This window comes from Vollenhovia emeryi, unplaced genomic scaffold, assembly GCF_000949405.1.
Source record: "Vollenhovia emeryi isolate VEMERY1.0 unplaced genomic scaffold, V.emery_V1.0 DF939147.1, whole genome shotgun sequence".
NCBI classification, from domain to species: Eukaryota; Metazoa; Arthropoda; class Insecta; order Hymenoptera; family Formicidae; genus Vollenhovia; species Vollenhovia emeryi.
The window spans coordinates 1,879,993-1,899,508 of NW_011967219.1; positions in this window are offsets into that span (position 1 = coordinate 1,879,993).

A 19,516-nucleotide genomic window follows, 5' to 3' on the forward strand; every position below is an offset into this window, starting at 1 on the left:
AGTTTCAGTGATGTCATATTATTCTTTAATTTAGCCGGAATAGCAAGCTGCTTTCGATCATCTGTACACGTGCCATTTAATTTGTGTATTACACAAATCTTTCCACGAAACAGACAGTTTTAAGTGCATAAAGGTGCGAAAGTGCAGAATCACTCCAGCATCCCCTTAAGAAGCTAATATGGCTCTATGATTGGTTAGAAACACCTTAAGATACTTAAGATGATTCTTAAATGTAAGAACGGACTACGAATGCCGGCCGAAGTTAAGTCGAGTTTGATCGCCGGTGGGGCAGAGGGGCTAGAGATTTCAATGACGTTCTCTAATAGCGTCACGCGCGTGGTCCATGATCTAGGGTACCATCGCGCAACGTCCATCTTAAGCCGGCGCCCGGGTGCAGACGCCAATAGGCACTCTCCCGAGCGGCCGTGCGCGCGCACGAGATATCCGCCGTTAGATTTGATTCGGCAGACCATCTCACGAGAGTAGGAGAGAGCCCGAGTGCGTCGGCGCCGCTGTCGGAATCGCTCTCTATTGGCTGCTCTCTCCTAGGAGAGAGGCGCGGTACCGTCTCGCTCGCGCGCGAACCCGCTGTATCCTAGGCGAGCGCTCACAATCAGAGGGGCCGGGGGGGGGGAGGGGGGCTGCCTTCGTCACGACCTTGGATTCAAACGCGATGCTCGAGGAGTCACCGTGACAGACGTCAACGCGAAACTTTTATATCTAGGTCAAGATTGTGTAGCACCACTCGTCAATTAATGGCACGTTATTTTCCTCTACGTACGTGTGTTCATTTTACGTAAGAAATTAATTGGCAAATACGGGCGTCGTTCGCTATACCGCTTAGAAATTGCGTGTGAAATATTGATCTCTTTTTACCACCACGTGATGTTGGAGACATTAAACTTGAAACGATATGATCCCAGTGAGAAATGACTCGTCGAATTGACATCGACGCCGTCAAATTGATGTCGCATCGGCATCGTTTCGACATCGATCGACGAGAGTCATTTCTCGCTGGGATGACAGTGTCGTAATAATTTTCATGAACCGAATTTCTAAATCATCAAATAGCAGACGACGACAGAAAAAAAAAGTACAGAACGAAGGCTCGGCAAGAAATTGAACGTAATAATCGGGAACGAAACGCGCGCGTACCAGAGTATTTTAATTACTCCACATCGGTGACGAGATAGCAGAAAAGACCTGCAATTGCCGCGCCACTATCTATGGACACAATTTTACGCAATCGCAAAGTAGCTTTGAAAAGTGGACTAATCATTTTCGCAACGCCGGACAGCTCACGCATCGCAATATTCGTAGCTCATAATTTTTTTTCTCGCCAATGTCAAATCAAATCCAGATTAGATCTGACATTCCATCGTTTTGAGAATAGCTTTCAATAAAGATTGACATCTAAATCTTAAATTTAGAGACAAAGAGACAACTCGTGCGTGAAGATTCCTGGAATTTTTATCTTTACGTTTTCCTTGCCAGTGTCGAGTTTGAAGCTTTCATTCTTTCAAGGCGCCTCTTCGCGACGACATTTTCGCGCGATACGCGGTATATTTGCCTGCACGGCGTATCGTCCGAGCGAAACGATTAACGTGTTGCACACCTTGCGGAGATAACGTTTGCGATTAGCTCCATGGTGGGTTTCCGAATGAGCGCGGTTAATCACGGATCGGACGGCCGAGTCATCAACTGCGCGAGGGCTTTCATTAGCCACCGTTATCGTCACCTTCGCCTCGTTATGTACCAGATAGATAATCCTCGGTAATTTTATGACGCAACGACTACGTGCAATATAAAATTGAAAACGGGGTGGTCTGAGGTAGATTGCAGCTCGCGTTAATTGCGCGCCAGTCCAACAAGCTTAAACGCGGCGGTTTCATATGCGATAAAAATGCGTCCTTCTTCAGGTTTTTCATTTTCTGGCTAACATTCAACCAGCGAATGAAAAACCGGGCCTCAGACGTATTATTTTTAACGCTGCCCTTAAGAAAAAGTACTGATAGTGTTGAATCAGTAACTTGTAGCGTTCTATCAGTGACTGATTGCGAGAGTCCACTGGTAATGTTTCAGAACGTTCAGTTTTAATCATCAGTTTCTACATCACTATGAAAAACTGGTTAGACAATGATTGTTATCATCAGTAACTAAGTGCTGATCAGTAACCAAGTATGGATCTGTAATTAGTTAGCGATGATAACAATCACTGTGTAACTAGTTTTTCAGAGTGATGTAGAAACTAATTATTAAAACTGGACATCAATTGTCATCAGTTACAATAATCAGTTATTCATCAGTTAGTGATCAGTTTGACTGTATTTTTTCTTAAGGGGGGTATAAACTGTAGCAGCATAAAGTATTAATAAATGATTATTTTATAAAAATTTCCGTAAAGAGTGCGTAGAAATCTTGGTAGGGCCGATGCTAATCTTGAAAAGTCGCCACTTGAATTCTACAGTTGAATTCGGCGTTTCGAATCAATTGAATTATTCACCGCCGATCGTGTTCTCGTGACACAAACGCGAGACTAGCTCGCTCGGTGACGTGAATCGCCGCATAGATCACGATCGAGGCATTCTTTTTCTTCTCCCCTGCCATTCGCTCCGCGTCTCTCGACCCATGAATGGCATGCGCGTATATCGTCGCACAATGCAGACAAAATTAGCATCGCAATGCGCCGCTGCTGCTGCTGGAAAACTGGGTAAACAGCTGTGCGAACAATGCGAGCGCACTGCGACTTCCTTCACCCTCGCTCTTCCCTCTTCATTTTCTTCACTTCGTTCTCCTTCCCTCTCGGTCACCTGCCTGCGCTATGAGGCCTGCATGACGACGATTGCATCGAGGTTACGGATACGAGTGTGGCCGCAAAGCCGTGTATTCATCCCGCAGAGAAGAACGCGGGCTTCCTGCGAGGAATGATTCTGAGTTTCTTGAAACTACACGGAGCAAATTTATCCTGAAAATCGTGTAATCGCGGGACAACATGGCGTTTCCAACAATTTTATGACAGTTTTGCGAAATTTTGCCATACAATTCACTAGTAAATTGTGTATTGTAAGTGTAATTACTAGTAAAATGTATGGCAAAAATTTCAAAAACTCTCATAAAATTGTTGGAAACGCCATGTTGTCCCACGATTACATGATGTTCAGAGTAAACTTTGAGAGAAAATTTAGATTTGTACTAATGGCGATTAACAGTATATTACTTTGAAGACGACTGAGAACATTTAGAAAGGTTTATTTATTCTTATTAGTATTTGTATTACAATATCAATGAATAGACTTGAAAGAATAACTTACTAGAGTGGATATAATACAATATCGATACAATACTCCATAAATAAGTAACTAATTTTTCAATTATAGATATTTGACAAAAGTTATAACATACGTGTTCACATGTAATATTTTACTCGCTGTAGATGCTTACTTCTATGTAGATTGCATTCCTTAATTATTGCGTCTATGAAATGTCCTATGCGTATCGACGTACCGAGTGAATTAGATTAGACGATGTGGCAATTAGAAATACACGAAACAAGTGTTGCAATCTTTTTAGCGCACGTTCCTTGCTTTGTTAGAACGAACCGTTACGGAAAGGTAAAAATATCGCGTAGTACAATTGATAAAATACCAGTTGGCAGTCGCGATATGATGCAATTAGTAGCGAGACGGTAATTACGGATAGAAATAACGGATAGAAATATGCGACAACAGAAACTTGCAATTAGAGCTCAAGTAATACTTATCGTAGTAAAGAGGCTCTGTAACGCATTTTTTTTTAAAAGCCTCAAATTGTAACTTTCCATAAAGTGTATTCCTCAACATGTTTACGTATAGAGGAAAGTCCTCTATTAGTAGGTTTTTAACGTCCAAATTCAATGGCAAATCTTTTTTCGCAACGATCACACAATCTAACAATCAGTTTTTCACTAAACAGATTTCACTCCAAGGGCAACAAATTCACGGTGGAACCAGGGTTGGGAAGTAACACGTTACTTGTAACAAAGTTGCAGTTAAAGTTACTTTTTTTTGGTAATTCTAACTTAACTTCGTTACATTCCCTCCATCTGTAACTGTAACTCAACTCAGTTACATTTTTTCGATAACTAGTAACTAATTTAATATATATATATATGTATATATGTAGTTACATTAATAGTTACTTTATATATTTTTTAAACGTCTACAGATTGCATTAGGCTTTGCATTTGTGCATAAACGCCTTTATCGACGCTTTACAATTCAAATGCAGATTTGATGTTTTTATTTTCACTGCAAGAAAGTAACTGCCAAATCACATTTTTAGCAAAAAAAAACTGTAACTAGATACTTTTATAAAGTAACTTTCCCAACCCTGGGTGGAACCAACAGATTACGCCTATTAGGTAATTTAGCGGAAACTCCGCTCATATTAGGAGCCTATCTCATAATAGGGGACTTTCCTCTATGTATGTCATTGATTCTTTAGAATAATATTTTGTCAAACATCACCTATAATTTTGAGTGTTATTAGAAAATTATTTTTTTTTTTTCGTTTAAAGTATGCAGTCTCTTTACTGCCTGCCGATTCTATTGGTTCGCTACATTCGATTGGCTTACATCTCTATTAAGTTGTAACTCCATTTGCATTCAATCTACCTCTGCTAACAAATGCGACAGCCTCGTTGAACACTGGTGCAAGCGGATCCTCATCTCTATATCCCAATTTGCAGTAAATTAGCTAAAACGTGAAATACCATTAATCAATGGAGGTGCTAACGAAACAATTTTGTCATACGCTATTGCGGAAGTTGCTTTATCGTTAATAATAGTTATTCGAGAAACACGCGTGAAATAAGTCTCCTCGTTATTAGCGAATAAAGAAAAACGTGTGTGGTTTATTATTAATATAGTCGACGTTATAACAATTATAACATAGTTAAGGACTGGCAATTGCAAGCGAGTGTCCCCGGATAAGTAAATAAATTCCCTCGAGGCCACGTTTAATTATCACCGCGTTTACAGAAAATCGCGATTGCTCTCGATATCGCACACGCAAGGGCACTGAGCATGACTTTCTCGAAGCGCTTCGATACGCTAATTACAATCCGCAATTAACATCGCGTCCTCTGTCGACCGCGTCCAGATACGACTCAATTTGGCGTATACAATTCACGATCTCGGGAATTGAAATAATATCAATAAATTCGCAGGAGTTAATATTGTACCAAATACGCTGCGCTAACCGTCACGCTTCGAGGGGTGAGTGCAACCGCGAGTAATATTATTGTAATTGCAGCTGGGAATCGCAATTGTTTTATATCACCTGCCGCAGAAGAGGTTTGCTGCTTTCAGACTTTCTAATATTCACACATATGGAAGGTACGAATATCGTATGAATGCGGGTAGTTTTAAACATGTTAATTTAGTCACGAAATGCAATTAAACTGAAGAGGCAAAATTACAGAAAATAATCTCGTGACAATATCTATAACAGAATTTTTGCACGCGCGAGATGCACACAAAAAAAACAAAAGACGCATAAGATACCAAAAAAAATAACATCAAAATAACGCAAAATCTGGAAAAATAAAACGCAAAATATGCAAAAAAAAATAACATCAAACTGTCACACCTCCAGTAATAGCATTGGATCCGGAAATCTTTTCTGCGGGTGCAGTGGTGTGCGTCGAACAATGAGGCGTCGATGAAACTTTTATGTGCGAATCGGAAGAAGAGGAGACACGTTAAAATAGCGAACGTAACGGTCGTGTTTGCGAAAGTTTTCTTCGCACGGTCATCCCGTTATCGCGACATTCTCACTTGGAACAATGTCCGTACAATGTGCAATCGTTCGCCATTCATATCCGCAGAGCGACAACTACCGTTCGGAAGGAAGAAGGCGTTTCCTCGATGGAAAGTATCGGCGAAGTGACGGGAAAGTGGCGTCAAGTCGGGCCGCGGGAAATTTCGGGAGACGCCCACTCCTTTAAGAAGACACAATCGTTGCAACGTTCTCTCTTCCCCCTCTCCGCGGGGGAAAATAAAAATAACACGTCCGTTGACCGATGTCACCGCGGCGGCGGTCCTTTGTACGACGCGGAAGCATGAATGAACGTTCACGCCGCAGACTTTCCCGCCATATCGGTCGACGTGAACGCGCGAAATCTCTCTCCTCGGAAACCTCGACCGAAATCGAGAGACGAAAGAGGACAAAATTGCACGCGATCCCGTCGGGGGTACAGTGAATTGAAAAAGTGAGGATCACCGTGGCAAGCGAGTGCGCGCTGCGATTGGATTTAATCTCGATATTGCTCGATTGTGTATTGAAGAAAGTCCCCTATTATAAGTTAGGATTCTAATATGGGATAGCGGAGTTTCTGTTAAATTAATCGGCATCATCGGTTGCTTCCACCATGAATTTATTGCCCTTGGTGCGAAATCTGTTTAGTGGAAAATTCACTGTTAGATCGTGCAATCGTCGCGATAAAAGATTTGTGATTGAATTCTGGTATTGAAAACCTGCTATCTCATATTGGAAACCTCTCGATAATAAAGAACTTTCCCCTACAAATGAGCGTTAAGCATTTCGACGAGTGCGTATCCTGCGTGAAAACCTGAAACGCAACGGGAAAACGAAATAGAGACATAATATTGCTAATTCATTAAATATATTAATATATTTATAAATTATTAAATTTAAAGCAGCAGATAATAGTCTTTGAGCATCGATGCTTATAACGTTGCCATGTTTTTTTCTGCGAGATGAGATTTGTGGTTTCTCTTACACGACGATCTGATATTTACATTAACCGTCTTTCAATCTATTCTGCACTGAGAAAAATGTCCGATTAAATATAATCGGACAATCCAATTACACAATGACAATCGGATATATCCGATGGAAAATATGGATCGGTTCTGCGATCAAGTTTCATCGGTAACTGCATTTCGCCGGATAAATTTCATCGGATATATGTATACATAATCCTATACGGGATCCTCTTAATCGGAGAAGTTAATCGAAAAAATTAACCATCGGAAACACTATTTAATTGGTTTATCCAGTGGCAATGTTTCTCAGTGTGACAGTCTATTTTCGCTTTGTCTCTCGAACGATCAGCCGTCGCCGCACCCAGAAGGAATTTCTGTTGCCCGGACAAAAAATATTCTTGACGCATTTATATTTCTCACAGCCTCATTTAGTATAAAAATAAGACAATATCGAAATAAAATCAATAATTCTTATTCTCCTCTATCGTATTAAAAAAGATTGATTTACCATATTGAGACAAGAGTAACTTATATAAATGTGAGTTTATATATTGTTGCGTTTAGAACAAAATTTCCCTCCATCTTACAACGCACGAAGTTGGCACCACGATATTCAACAAAAGACGACACGTCCTATCATTTTATTCTATATTTTAGAGTTTTTCATTTCAGATTAAAACATTCCTTTCTCTATAATAAATGTGACTGACGCTACATCGATCCTATTTTGTGATACATCGAAGTGCAATAGCGTTGGATCCGGAAATTTCTTTCTGCGGGTGCGGAGATGCGAAATTTTCGCAGGGATATTTAACGGATCTTCTTAGGTCGGAGTGTACGGGCGATCTGTCTCTCTTAACCGAGGACGAGGACGTCCTTTGTTGCGCGTAAATGCCAGTACTCGCGGCACCCGATGCGTGATGCGTGATCTTCTCGCGGCAACGGCGACGGCGCGGCGGCGAAGGATCGCATCCACGTTCCAGCGCGTTTGCGAATCCACACACCGCTTTCGCAACTACCACGGGAAGTTTCGCAATTCTGCCATTGCCCGGGCGGCCCGGAGCGATTCGAGCTACGCCCATCGTGCCAATTCCGGACGCCCTCGTTTCCCAGACCCGTGTGTGACCGGAAATCTTAAGGGGAGCGTCTCCTCTCCGCTCTCTCGAGATGAGGTGTATCTCGGACGGGGGGGAGAGATCATTCGCGATTGTCCATCTCGCACGGCGCGGTCGACTTTACGCGTTTGCGGTTTCGCTCTCTGAAACGTGAGGTGAAACGTTGCCTGAACTGGGTTATTCGGTAAAAATTTCGCTATTGTCCATTCTTCATCGAGCCGCGGATTATGGCTGCTTTCCTTTTAGGAGACGCAAATCGACACGAGTTAACACACTCGGGGTACAGTTTGCCACTGTGAACTGGCGAAGATTTCAACGACGAGATTTTAAGAAAAGGTTCCGCCGAAAAAAAAATTCTATCGAAGTTCTCGGGGCGGATACGTTCTTCGGTGACAAACACACTCCGCGACTCTGCTCCCGCGAGCAGAGTCGACAAGTGTCGATTGAGTTGGAATTAAATTCTGAATGGAAAGCGACGTGTGTCGATTTGTGCCAAAGGTGTCGACTGTGTTCTCTAAACGGAAAGCAGCCTATATTAAATGTTTTCCCAAATTTTTATATTTCTGGGAGAAAAAATGAAAAAAATCTCATTATACAGGGTGAGTTTTTATTAGTAATATTTTTTCAAACAGTGGAGGCGCTTCGGAGATTTCAAAGCCACCTCTATTTTTTTTAATGGAACCCCCTATTGTTTATTATACTATCTTATTCTACTAAGTAATATGAACAACTTTTGTCCGAAACATTTTTTATTTGCCCAATACTTTTTGAGATATTCAAGAGAAAATTGATAACCTTTTCAATATTTAGCTTATGATATCTCGATAACTGTTTGTCGGAGGGAAAAATAGTACAGGACTTTCTTACTTTATTTGGTCTCAGGAATTGCAATAGTGCTCCAATTATTGAAAATTTTTGTATATTATATATAGATCTTATGAGATCCAATTCTTAAATTCAGCAGACCTTCAGAGATTTGACACTTTCCTTGAATGTTCGAGATTATCTACTGAGATCTAACTAAATCTAATTAAATGTTCTATTAAAACATTTAATTGGATGTCAATAGACATAACTTCGAATCTTCAAGGAAAGTATTAGATCTCTGAAGATTTGATGATTTTAGAATTCGATATAATTAAATATTACACGATTGAAACATATCTAATGAAATATTTTTATTTTTTCCCGGGTTACTACACGGGAAAAAATGCTGTTGAATTACGAAACGTGAAGTTGCTTGAATTAAACGTTAACGTCACGGGCTGCCTCGAACAAAAATAATTCACTCAATTTTAAGCATTGAATTAAATATCCAAGGCGACTATCTGATGGTTATTGATGTTGTTTCAACGATTTTATTTCAATTACACTAATCTTGTTGATGCAACATCATTTTTTATTCCGTGTACATACTTAATATAATATTATATACTTGTATACTTGATGCGAGATACGTGCGGCTCAACGTTTAACGTTAGATCTTTCAGGATCATCCTACGTTATCCCTTTCTTTATCGCTTGACACTAAGAATGTTTGAAATACATAACGATATCGTTGGGAGAGAGATTCGAAAACGAGTTACATATACATTTCTCAGGTACGGAGCAAGTTAATCAGGTTATTAGCGGAGATTAATTCCCCATCGAAAACTATACAGCATTCGGACCGGACTCACGGAAAGAGGCGCAACTTGCGGAGCGAGCGACGATTCCGATGATAATTACCGCTCGTTAACGCAACGGCATCCCGCAATAAAACTTCGTGGCCCGGCGCGAGATCGAGATTTGTCTCGGGTTGTAGTCCTTAATCTCTCGTCGCGATCCGCCGAATCGCTCTGGGACGAAACTACCGTTGCAGGTGCAAAGCGAGAATAACAAGCCTGGCGGGTGATAGCAGGTGGGGGGGGGGGGGGAGGAGGAGGGAAAACGTCAAGCAGCAGCGAGGGGAATAATTAACAAGTGCGGCATAATTACCGATCGCGAGTAGCGCGCGCGTGTTCGTAACGTCCAGTTTCAATTTCTCAATTAATTTAATCTGATAGATTATATCGCGCGTAATTGCAATTCGACGAATTTCCGTCCCTACGAGGACGACGCCTCCCGCTTTCGAGTATGCTAATACGTCGGGCGATACGATAAATCCGTGGGAAAAGTGCATGTCCAAAACCGATCATAGATCTGGCAACCAAAAGGATACTAAATGTGGCTTTTGCTCCTACACTGAGAAAAATGTCCGATTAAATATAATCGGATAATCCAATTACATGATAACAAACGGATATGTCCGATTAAATTGTATATCCGATGAAAAATTTGATCGGTTTTTCAATCAAATTTCATCGGTAATTGCATTTCATCGGATAAATTTCATCGGATATATCCATAATTTAATCGGAAAACGTAATCGGAAAAATTAACCATCGGACATACTATTTAATTGGTTTATCCGATGAAAATTTTTCTCAGTGTATAATTTCTGAGTAATTCGTTTCTCATTGTTTCTTCATTTTCCATCGATAGTGAAGTAGTGATATAAACGGTAGCACAAATAGAAGTAAAAACTGTCAAGCAAGGGAAATGAACTCCGATATTTTGCCGCAACGATTTCTTCCTACCTTCCGTATAAAATTGCAATCGAGGATGAAGATACAAATGTCTTCTTTTACTTGTTTTATACACTTCTGCTACACTGAGAAAAATTTTCATCGGATAAACCAATTAAATAGTATGTCCGATGGTTAATTTTTCCGATTACGTTTTCCGATTAAATTATGGATATATCCGATGAAATTTCATTGAAAAACCGATCAAATTTTTCATCGGATATACAATTTAATCGGATATATCCGTTTGTTATCATGTAATTGGATTATCCGATTATATTTAATCGGACATTTTTCTCAGTGTATATTCCGCGATACACGCTAAATTGATTTATGATACACATTCATAACATAAAACTTCATATAATGGATATCCCTAAAAATGCGACACCCATCGAAACACCCAAGTATGCGCAATCACCAGATCGTCGGTTGGTACAGTTTCGCTGCGCTAAAATCACGAATAAATTTATTACGTTTCACGGCGTAACAACCGTTAATTCTCGAGCCGGAGAATATAACCATCGATAATGACCCGGTCTCCCGTAATAATTTCCGATTCGGCCGCGCGACGAGACGCCGCCGTCGAGAACTTCAATTCTTATCTTTGTCGTGCGAGGAGTCACCAAGTCCGCGCCGTACAAATTACATTCCCGCCTTATCGCGGCGTTACGCGTTTAGCATAAACGCGAAGGGACGGCATTTTCGTATAGCAGGTGTACGTTAAAGTCGTCGCGCATACTACCAGTAGGAGATTTAAAGGAAGAGCGAGGCTTGGGATGAGACAGCAATTAACCAGATACGAGTAATTACGAGGACGCGCGAGACGGGGATGCTGGAGCTGCGGGGTGGGAACAACGGTGGGACGGGAGGGGGGGAAGAGGGAGGCAGAATACCGACGTGTCGTGAAGGTATGGGTAACACGCTGGCAGTCCGGCGTGTCGTCTCGTCGATTCCCGTTAGCTTCCAGGACCCGCCTGAGTCAAGCCGAACTCGTCGCACCGCTTGTCGCGTGTCTACACGCGCAAAGCTTGCGAGCGGTTGCAGATTTCACGTGCTCCTCTGACAAGCTTCTCCTGAGAAAGCTGCCGCATGCGACGCGAACGATATACTCGAAGAGCAGGTTTCACTTCGCTCGCGATGATTTTTGGCACCGCAGTTTCCGCCTCTCTTTCTCTTTATATCTCTCTCTCTCTCTTTCGTCTGAATTGCGTATAGAAGTTTGTGCACTGTAAAAAAATTACATGTAAAATTACGATTATTACAGTGGGTAAGGTCGGGGCCGTCTATTAAAGGTGTATATTTACATACGTCAGTAAATTTACTCCTTGTAAGTAAAATTAATAATAAGTAAACTGCTTCCTTTTGATTGGGTAAATTTTACAATTTTTTGTAATTTTTCATCGTGTACAAACGAGTTTTTACACAACAAAGAGTTAAAAAAAATTTTTTTTGTGAAAGTACATACGTTTTGTATTTCCGTTATTAATAGTGTAATCGCTACACTTATTATGTACGTCATTTTACATACTTTTTTTACAGTGTGCGTTTCATTGCTCGAGATGCGAAAGTCGCGTATCTCTTGGGTCAATATTAGATCGGTTCGGTGTCGATAAATCGATAGTCGCTGCTCGGAAATTTGCACGAGATATAACTTAATATTATAAAGAGACACGTTTCGGCAAAGTTAAACTTAATGCTTGAAAACATGCCGATTGAGACACAGTTTACTATAAAATCTATAAGTCACAAGTCTGAGAATTTACATTCTGAATTACCTGATGAAAGATTAGCGTCGTTTATAAACAGAGATCGAATATCGTGTACGAAATAACAAGTCCGGCGCACCGTGTGTCCCGAATTCGTAACGTTTCACGGGGAAATGAGCCAATCGTAGGATTCGTTGCGCAAAAAAATGCCTCCCTCTCTCATTTGAATTTGTAATCTTTTATTCGCGCAGAAGCCAGCGGGGGCTGGCCACCTGCGCTCATCATTCGCCGCCAAGATTAAGTAAGCGGTTTCGTTACGTTTTAAAGAGTCGCGCAACGCGCAGCACACTGTAAAAAGAATTTCGTGTAAAATTACATTTATTACAGCGGGTAATATTGGGACCCTCTCTATTAAAGGTGTATATTTACATACGTCAGTGAATTTACGCCTTGTAGGTAAAATTACTGCCTTACATAATAAGTAAACTGCTTGCTTTTAATTGTGTAAAGTTTACAATTTTTCGTAATTTTTCATCATGTACGAACAAGTATTTTACACAACAAAGTGTAAAAGCAATTTTTTGTAAAAGTACATAAATTTATCTATTTCCATTGCTAATAGTGTAATCGCTGCACGCATTATGTATGTAATTTTACATACTTTTTTTACGGTGCAGGTCTCTCAGAACTAATGTCAACTTAATATCTGCTTTACTTTATTGTGCACTTACGTATTTTTTTACGTGGTAATTTCTTTCATCGGACGAAAGGACTGTGGTAACGTACGTAATTTCTAATACTATGTAAACTAGGCGTGGCGTCATTTAAGTTCCTTTCGTTTCGTTCTCGTATTTCTATTCACAAATTATTAATGTCTTTATACATTTATCGTAAACCTACACTGAGAAAAATGCTTCGATTGTATCAACGAAGCATGTACTATATGATAGAATGTATTTTGGCTGAACCAAACAGAATTTCTAGTTAGCACGATAGGGCTCGATAGTTCATAACCAGAAGTTTGCTAGACTTCACTGCACATCTGGTAAATCCTAAAGGAATTCTGATTCGTCCGTTTTCTAACAGACGACTGGTGGAATCTACCAGATTGTTTTTTCAGCGTACCCGGATAAATTTCCGATCAACTTCTTCCATTCTGTCAGAAAATATGTAGTCGACAACTTGGACAAAATCTTTAGGAGGAAAAAGTTTATTTGAAAGTAAAATTTTCCTGGAATGTTTCGCCAACTTTATAAATGTCGCAGAACACGAGTTAATGAAAAATCTCTTGTTTCGTCAATTACAGAGCTGGTACGCGTATAAAAGCCGAGTTGACCGATCGCCTCTTAGATCCACCAGGAAAATGGATGATTCCGGCTGTTCCCGAAATCGGTCAGAGACGCGTGTACGAAGGATGCACCTAAGGATGCACCAACCGGAACGAGCACCCGACACACGTTCGCGCGCGGACACAACCGACTTCCCTTCCCCTCGGCAAAAAAGGTAAGCGGATCTGTCATTGGCGTACGGTTGATATTTTAAGCGACACGCCAATATAAATCGTCGAGGTTCCGAAAATTGTTGACGAATAATCTTGTTCGAAGAATTTAATTGTTCTTTCAAATCCGCCTGTCTTTCCGCATTTTTGTTTGAAAAAAATTGTTTATCTCCACCCTTTCTGCTGATAAACTTCTTACACTGAGAAAAGAGTCTTTGAAAATTGATTTCCCTGAAATAAACATTGTATGCCACAAATAAATGTTCAAAGACTCTTTTCTCAGTGTACTTCTAGTATATCATTTGTACTTAGATAAGTTACATTTAGTTAAAAAAGTTTACAAAGGATATTACAAAAAGACACTTGTAAAAGTATCTGCAATGACGTCGTAGCTATGAAAAGGTAAATCATCTTTCTCCCCTCCCCCTCTTAAAAGAAATAACATTACATAGTGTAATAGCTGCTGTTTATTGCAACCAAAGGGGGGTCATAATGACTTAACAATCGTTTTCGCAAACAATCTTACCTGCGTATCGGATTAAAGGGTGATTACGCCAATGTTTGGTGAGCACGTGACTCGGGCACACGCCGGCACGCGCCACGTTTCTCACGGAGAGCACGCGCCTCTCGCTCACTTCGCATCTCGCTCCCTCCCTCGACTTCTTACTCCCGCACTTTGTTTCTTAACCGCTTCTCTCTTTTTCTCTCTCTCTTTCTCTCTCTTTGCATCTTGCACAATTTCTTTCTTTCTTGTTCTCTATCTGCCAAGTTCAAATGCATTCTTCTCTCGTGCGCTCCTATTTCGCATCCTTCGTTACTGTTTTTGTAATTCTTTAAGTTTCCTTTTGGTTACTCCTCTACCTTTTCTCCCGTTCAACATACTCTTTGGTTTTCTTTTTTTTTTCCTTATTGCTCCACACGGGGTCTTCATAAGCATCTTGTCTTCATGTCGGCACGTGCCTTCACGAATGGCCTATCTTGGTACATCTCTGGTGAAGTATTTCTCGCTAATTTGGATTCATTGCCCAAATTCAAGACGCGATTTGTCTAAAGATTGTTTTGGACTTATTTTAAAAGGAAAAATTACTGGTACTTTTACCGCGTTGCTTTTATAGAACCACGTATAGAAGAGACTCGTGCACACGCACGTTTAAACATACACGGCATCGTGGATTAATATATCTTTTAATCTAATAATGCATTATATTAATTATAAATCTTATAAATGTTATCAAAGATTATCTTCTTGATTCTCTTTTCAAAATCGTGCAATCATTTCATTTTATACCTTTTGTTTTATTTGCGATAGAAATTCGTTGGGACTTTGGAATTATTCTCTCACTAAGAATCATAATAACGGACTTAACATTTTTATATACAATTGTTATTAATAACAGTTGCGATAAGATGAATAAAACATTTGGAAAAGCGATGCTTGAGATAAAAATTGTAAACCCGGAAAGAGCAAACAATCCACAAAGAACAATAAGTCGCGTCATAAATGGACATGAAAAGTGACCAAACGTGAAAGTGCGCTACAAGTTCTAGCGAACGCTTGTCGGATTCGATACAGGAGTGTCATTGTCGTATGAAAATCCTCGCTTTGCGGTGCGACATGCATTATTCAATAAGCGGATTCGCGAGAAACGCGTGACATGTTCTCCGTACACACTTACGTATGAAGGTACCTGCCGCGTACAGAATTTTCAAGAGAGCCGTTGTTTTTCAATCCAGTTCTTTCTTTACGGGATTAGTTGATTTATGGTACGATATGGTACGATACGCTCATTCGATTTCTAGACAGGCAATTTTGGAAACTCGCATACATATTTTTCTATTTGCATGTATGACGTATCCATAAATATAAATAAACTAAATTAATTGACGATTATAGTTTCTGATCAAATTCTATGTGTAGCAGTAACTATAGTTACACGTTACACAGTAGTGCACTACTCGTGCAAATAAATCTGTTTTTTTTTGTATTTGACAAAATTGTTCCACTCCTAATTAAAAATTATCTAAAAATTAATTTGTCATGTACACTGCAAAAAAATTACATGTAAAATTACAATTATTGTAGTGAGTAATATTGGGACCCTCTATTAAGGTAGTTATCTCGTGAGAATTGTTTCAAATGTGTACAGTTTATTCTTTACATTAATACGTGCAAAATAAGACTAATTAAATTAAAATTAACCGTTTCAAAGTTCTAAAAAAACGTTTGCTATGTTACACGAAATATTACGTGTAAAACATGTTAAAAATATTCTTGTATGTAATATATTATTACACGTGAAATATTATTTACACATATTATTATGTGTTAAAATATTAATATTTACGTTTGCAAACGCAGATGGCACATTTTATTTTCTTTTTACGCTTAACGGCGAGTGAGATTCGTGAGAAACAAATGTGTTATAAAGTAAAAAAGAACGAACAATTTGAAAAAGTCAAAGTCAATTTATATATTTCCATTATTAATAATGTAATCACTGTAATCGCTACACATATTATGTACGTAATTTTACATACTTTTCATACAGTGTATATTAATAATATCTAATACATCCCATACAGCACAGCAAGGTTTCAGCAACATTCAGCAATAATTTATCGCAAGATTGCAACATTGCCTAAACGCTGCGAAATGTTGCTGCAACGCTGCTGCAATCTTGCAGCAACGGTAAAATGTCCGCCTCCAGAAATATTACAATGTAATATTACAGCAACATAGCAATATAATGCATGCATAATATATGTTTTCTCGAAGCGCGGTGTGCTTCACTTCTCTTTTAAATTCACAGTAAATGAAGATTTGCAATTTAGAAATATACATTTGTATACACCAACTATTGAGGTAAAATCTCTAATCTTAGTAGTTAGAATTTAAGTAACAATGATTTTTGCTCCGATACATTTTCTCGATTGAACAGAATTAATCGTTTATTTAATCGGTACCAATAAATCCACAGAATGATACACAAAACGTAGTAACAGTCACGGAACAAAGTAATGTAAAATATTAAGTACGGAATTTTCCATTACGTAGGCGGGACAACGAATTCTCAACGTTTTTGTTGTTGTTTTTCACTCGGCGCGGTGACGTACGATGTTTTTGCGTGCCATCGTGTACTCGAAGGTCGTCGCGTTCTCATTCGCTCGCCGAACGTCGTACCGGCAGGCAGCAGCGAGAGTCGCTCCGTGTGTCGTATTACTTTTGCGTTATCGGTTTCCAAGACTCGATCGCGACGAATGTAGGGATAAAACGCTATAGATTTGTACACCTTTATCAGTAACGAGTAACGTTCCTCGATTATTAAGTTCCTACAACTTGTAATGAGAAACGAATTGCGTGTTGAGGCGACGGCTCTTTATCAAGGTATAGATATTTTACGAGACTAACTCATCTAAATTATAAATGTAAACCGTTGTATTTTGTCGCGGTTACATCTCGTTTACGCACCGCGCTTTTAATTATCTATCGATTTCGTTTCAAGGATTAGATTAAATAACAAAGATTGTAAATCTGTATATCTTTTCGTTACGGACTAATAACTACTTCTTTATCGCAGATTATGCTTCCGATTTTTGTGTTGCCTTTTATATCGCCAATTCAAAAGTGATTTATCCATTCTTCCGAATCAAAAATGCAAGTTTGCTAGTTTGAGTAATTCGTATAACAGAAAGTCACGCGATATTTGCTAATAATATTTTGTGCGTTTCGCGGTATTTCACATCGCGTACGGGAGTGCTCGAAATTTCGTGCGATCGATGATTTTCGCGAGTGAGTGTTGTGTAAGTGCGACAAGGAAATCTGAGAGGACGAGGAGGCCGAGGAGGCATCGGGCAATGGCGAAAAATTGGTGAGGTAAGTGTCTTACATTTTGATGTTATTTGCTACTTGTGCAAAATAAGGCATCTGTTCTGTGATTTTATTTTATTTATTCAAATGATTCGATCGAGGATTCGAATAAGTGTTAGAGACAAAACCATACGTATAAAAATTTGTCAGTTTATATTTAAAAGGAAGATTCTTTCAGCATTCTATATAATTAGTTTAATAAATGCCTATTTTTTTAAATATAAAATATAAAGTACATTTGATATAATAATTTTAATTTTACATGATTAGTCTATAATCATATGCATATTTGTATTGTTACAGTTTAACAACTGTGCTGTTGCGAGTCGTATCAGTGAGTGAAAAATTACTTTTTATTTTAAATTGACGTTGCGCATACAATTACTTCTCTTTGCATGTATACAAATTCTTAAAAATATACAATGCTGAACTATAAACTGCGCGCGCGAAACGCGCGTTTTGTCATTTCTAGTAAACTATAAAAGTGATATGAGGAAACAATATACATATTACAAACATAATTGTATCAATATTTTAAAATAATATTGCTACAACAATATCTAATATCTATGTACCATTACAGTGCAAGATGCAATGTTGCAATCTTGCGGCAATGTTGTTGCAAGCTTTTGTGTTGTATGGGATGTGTGTGACAAAAAATGCGCGCTTATATTTATAACGAAATGTCATTGTTAGGTTTGTAAATTTTGCATAGCAAATTATTATTCGCGAAATTACAAAAATGAAAGATTTCGCGCAACATATGCGTCGTCTACAATGCGTGGAGTAGGCCTGGGGTAAGAAGTGGGAGCAAGAAAAATAATAAATTTTATTTCTTACTCCTACCCGAGCTCTTACGCCTACTCTCGGCGAATCAGAACGCCATCGGGCAGTATTAAAATATTTAAAAAATTATGCCTGTATTTTAGCTTCCTTACACCGAAAGCTTACGGTTCTCTCTTACTCCTTACGCCAGGCTTACTCCACGCATCGTAGACGACACATTAGATAAACCGATTTTTGATGAGCCTCTATATAGGGCGGTATATGTAGCTTTGACGTCACGACGACGCGTACGCGCACTTGCGTGCGTGTGCGAGGCGAAGGAGCAGCTGCACGCCAACGGTCGTATACGCCCGCACACGCTTCGCGGAGAATGGCGATTAAATAAAACGAGAAAGGCTCGCGTACGTGTGAAGGCGGGTTAATGTCTCACCGGTAGCCCGGAAGCTTCAACGATATGCTACAACAAAACACTTCACAATTAGACTTGTACAACGGCGAAGTGTCGATACTTCCACGCCGAGTTACATTAAAATTGCCGCTTCGCCTTTGCTATGTCGATATATCGCGGTACATTTGAACAGGTGTCATTACTTTAATCGTTTACGTGAAAACAATTTAAAATATTCCATGTAAAATCTGGTTCGATTTTCAAAGCATTGTTCTCAACGAAATTTATAATATAGGCACATTGTTGCACTCGCAAATACATTTGAACAATGCATGTTTGAACACACAACTCTTGCCCTGAGAATAAAATTCTTATGATTGTTCGCGACCGATTAACACTACTTTAGAGATTTTCTTACGCAAGTAGCGTAAAAACGTAAGAGAAATATTTTCCGAGTACATTTTTCGATACTATAATAAACTGAGAAGGGAACGTCCGCGGCATATGTCATGCAATCGCGACGTCGACCACCGGATTCAAACGGACTTAAAGTCTGTCCAGTTAAACCACTTACACCACGACGAGAGCCGGTTAAAAGTCGGCGCATCGTGGACGGGAACATCTGGTTCAGGTACTACCATAGGTGGAGGCCAGCGAGCGCGTGTATGGTGGCCGTTCATCCCCTGCAGGGTGATTAAATGAAGCATCACGATTCATGAAGGAGGCCAACCGTGAAACCGCTGTTGCACCCCTATGTCGTCCAAAAACTTTAGACAAAG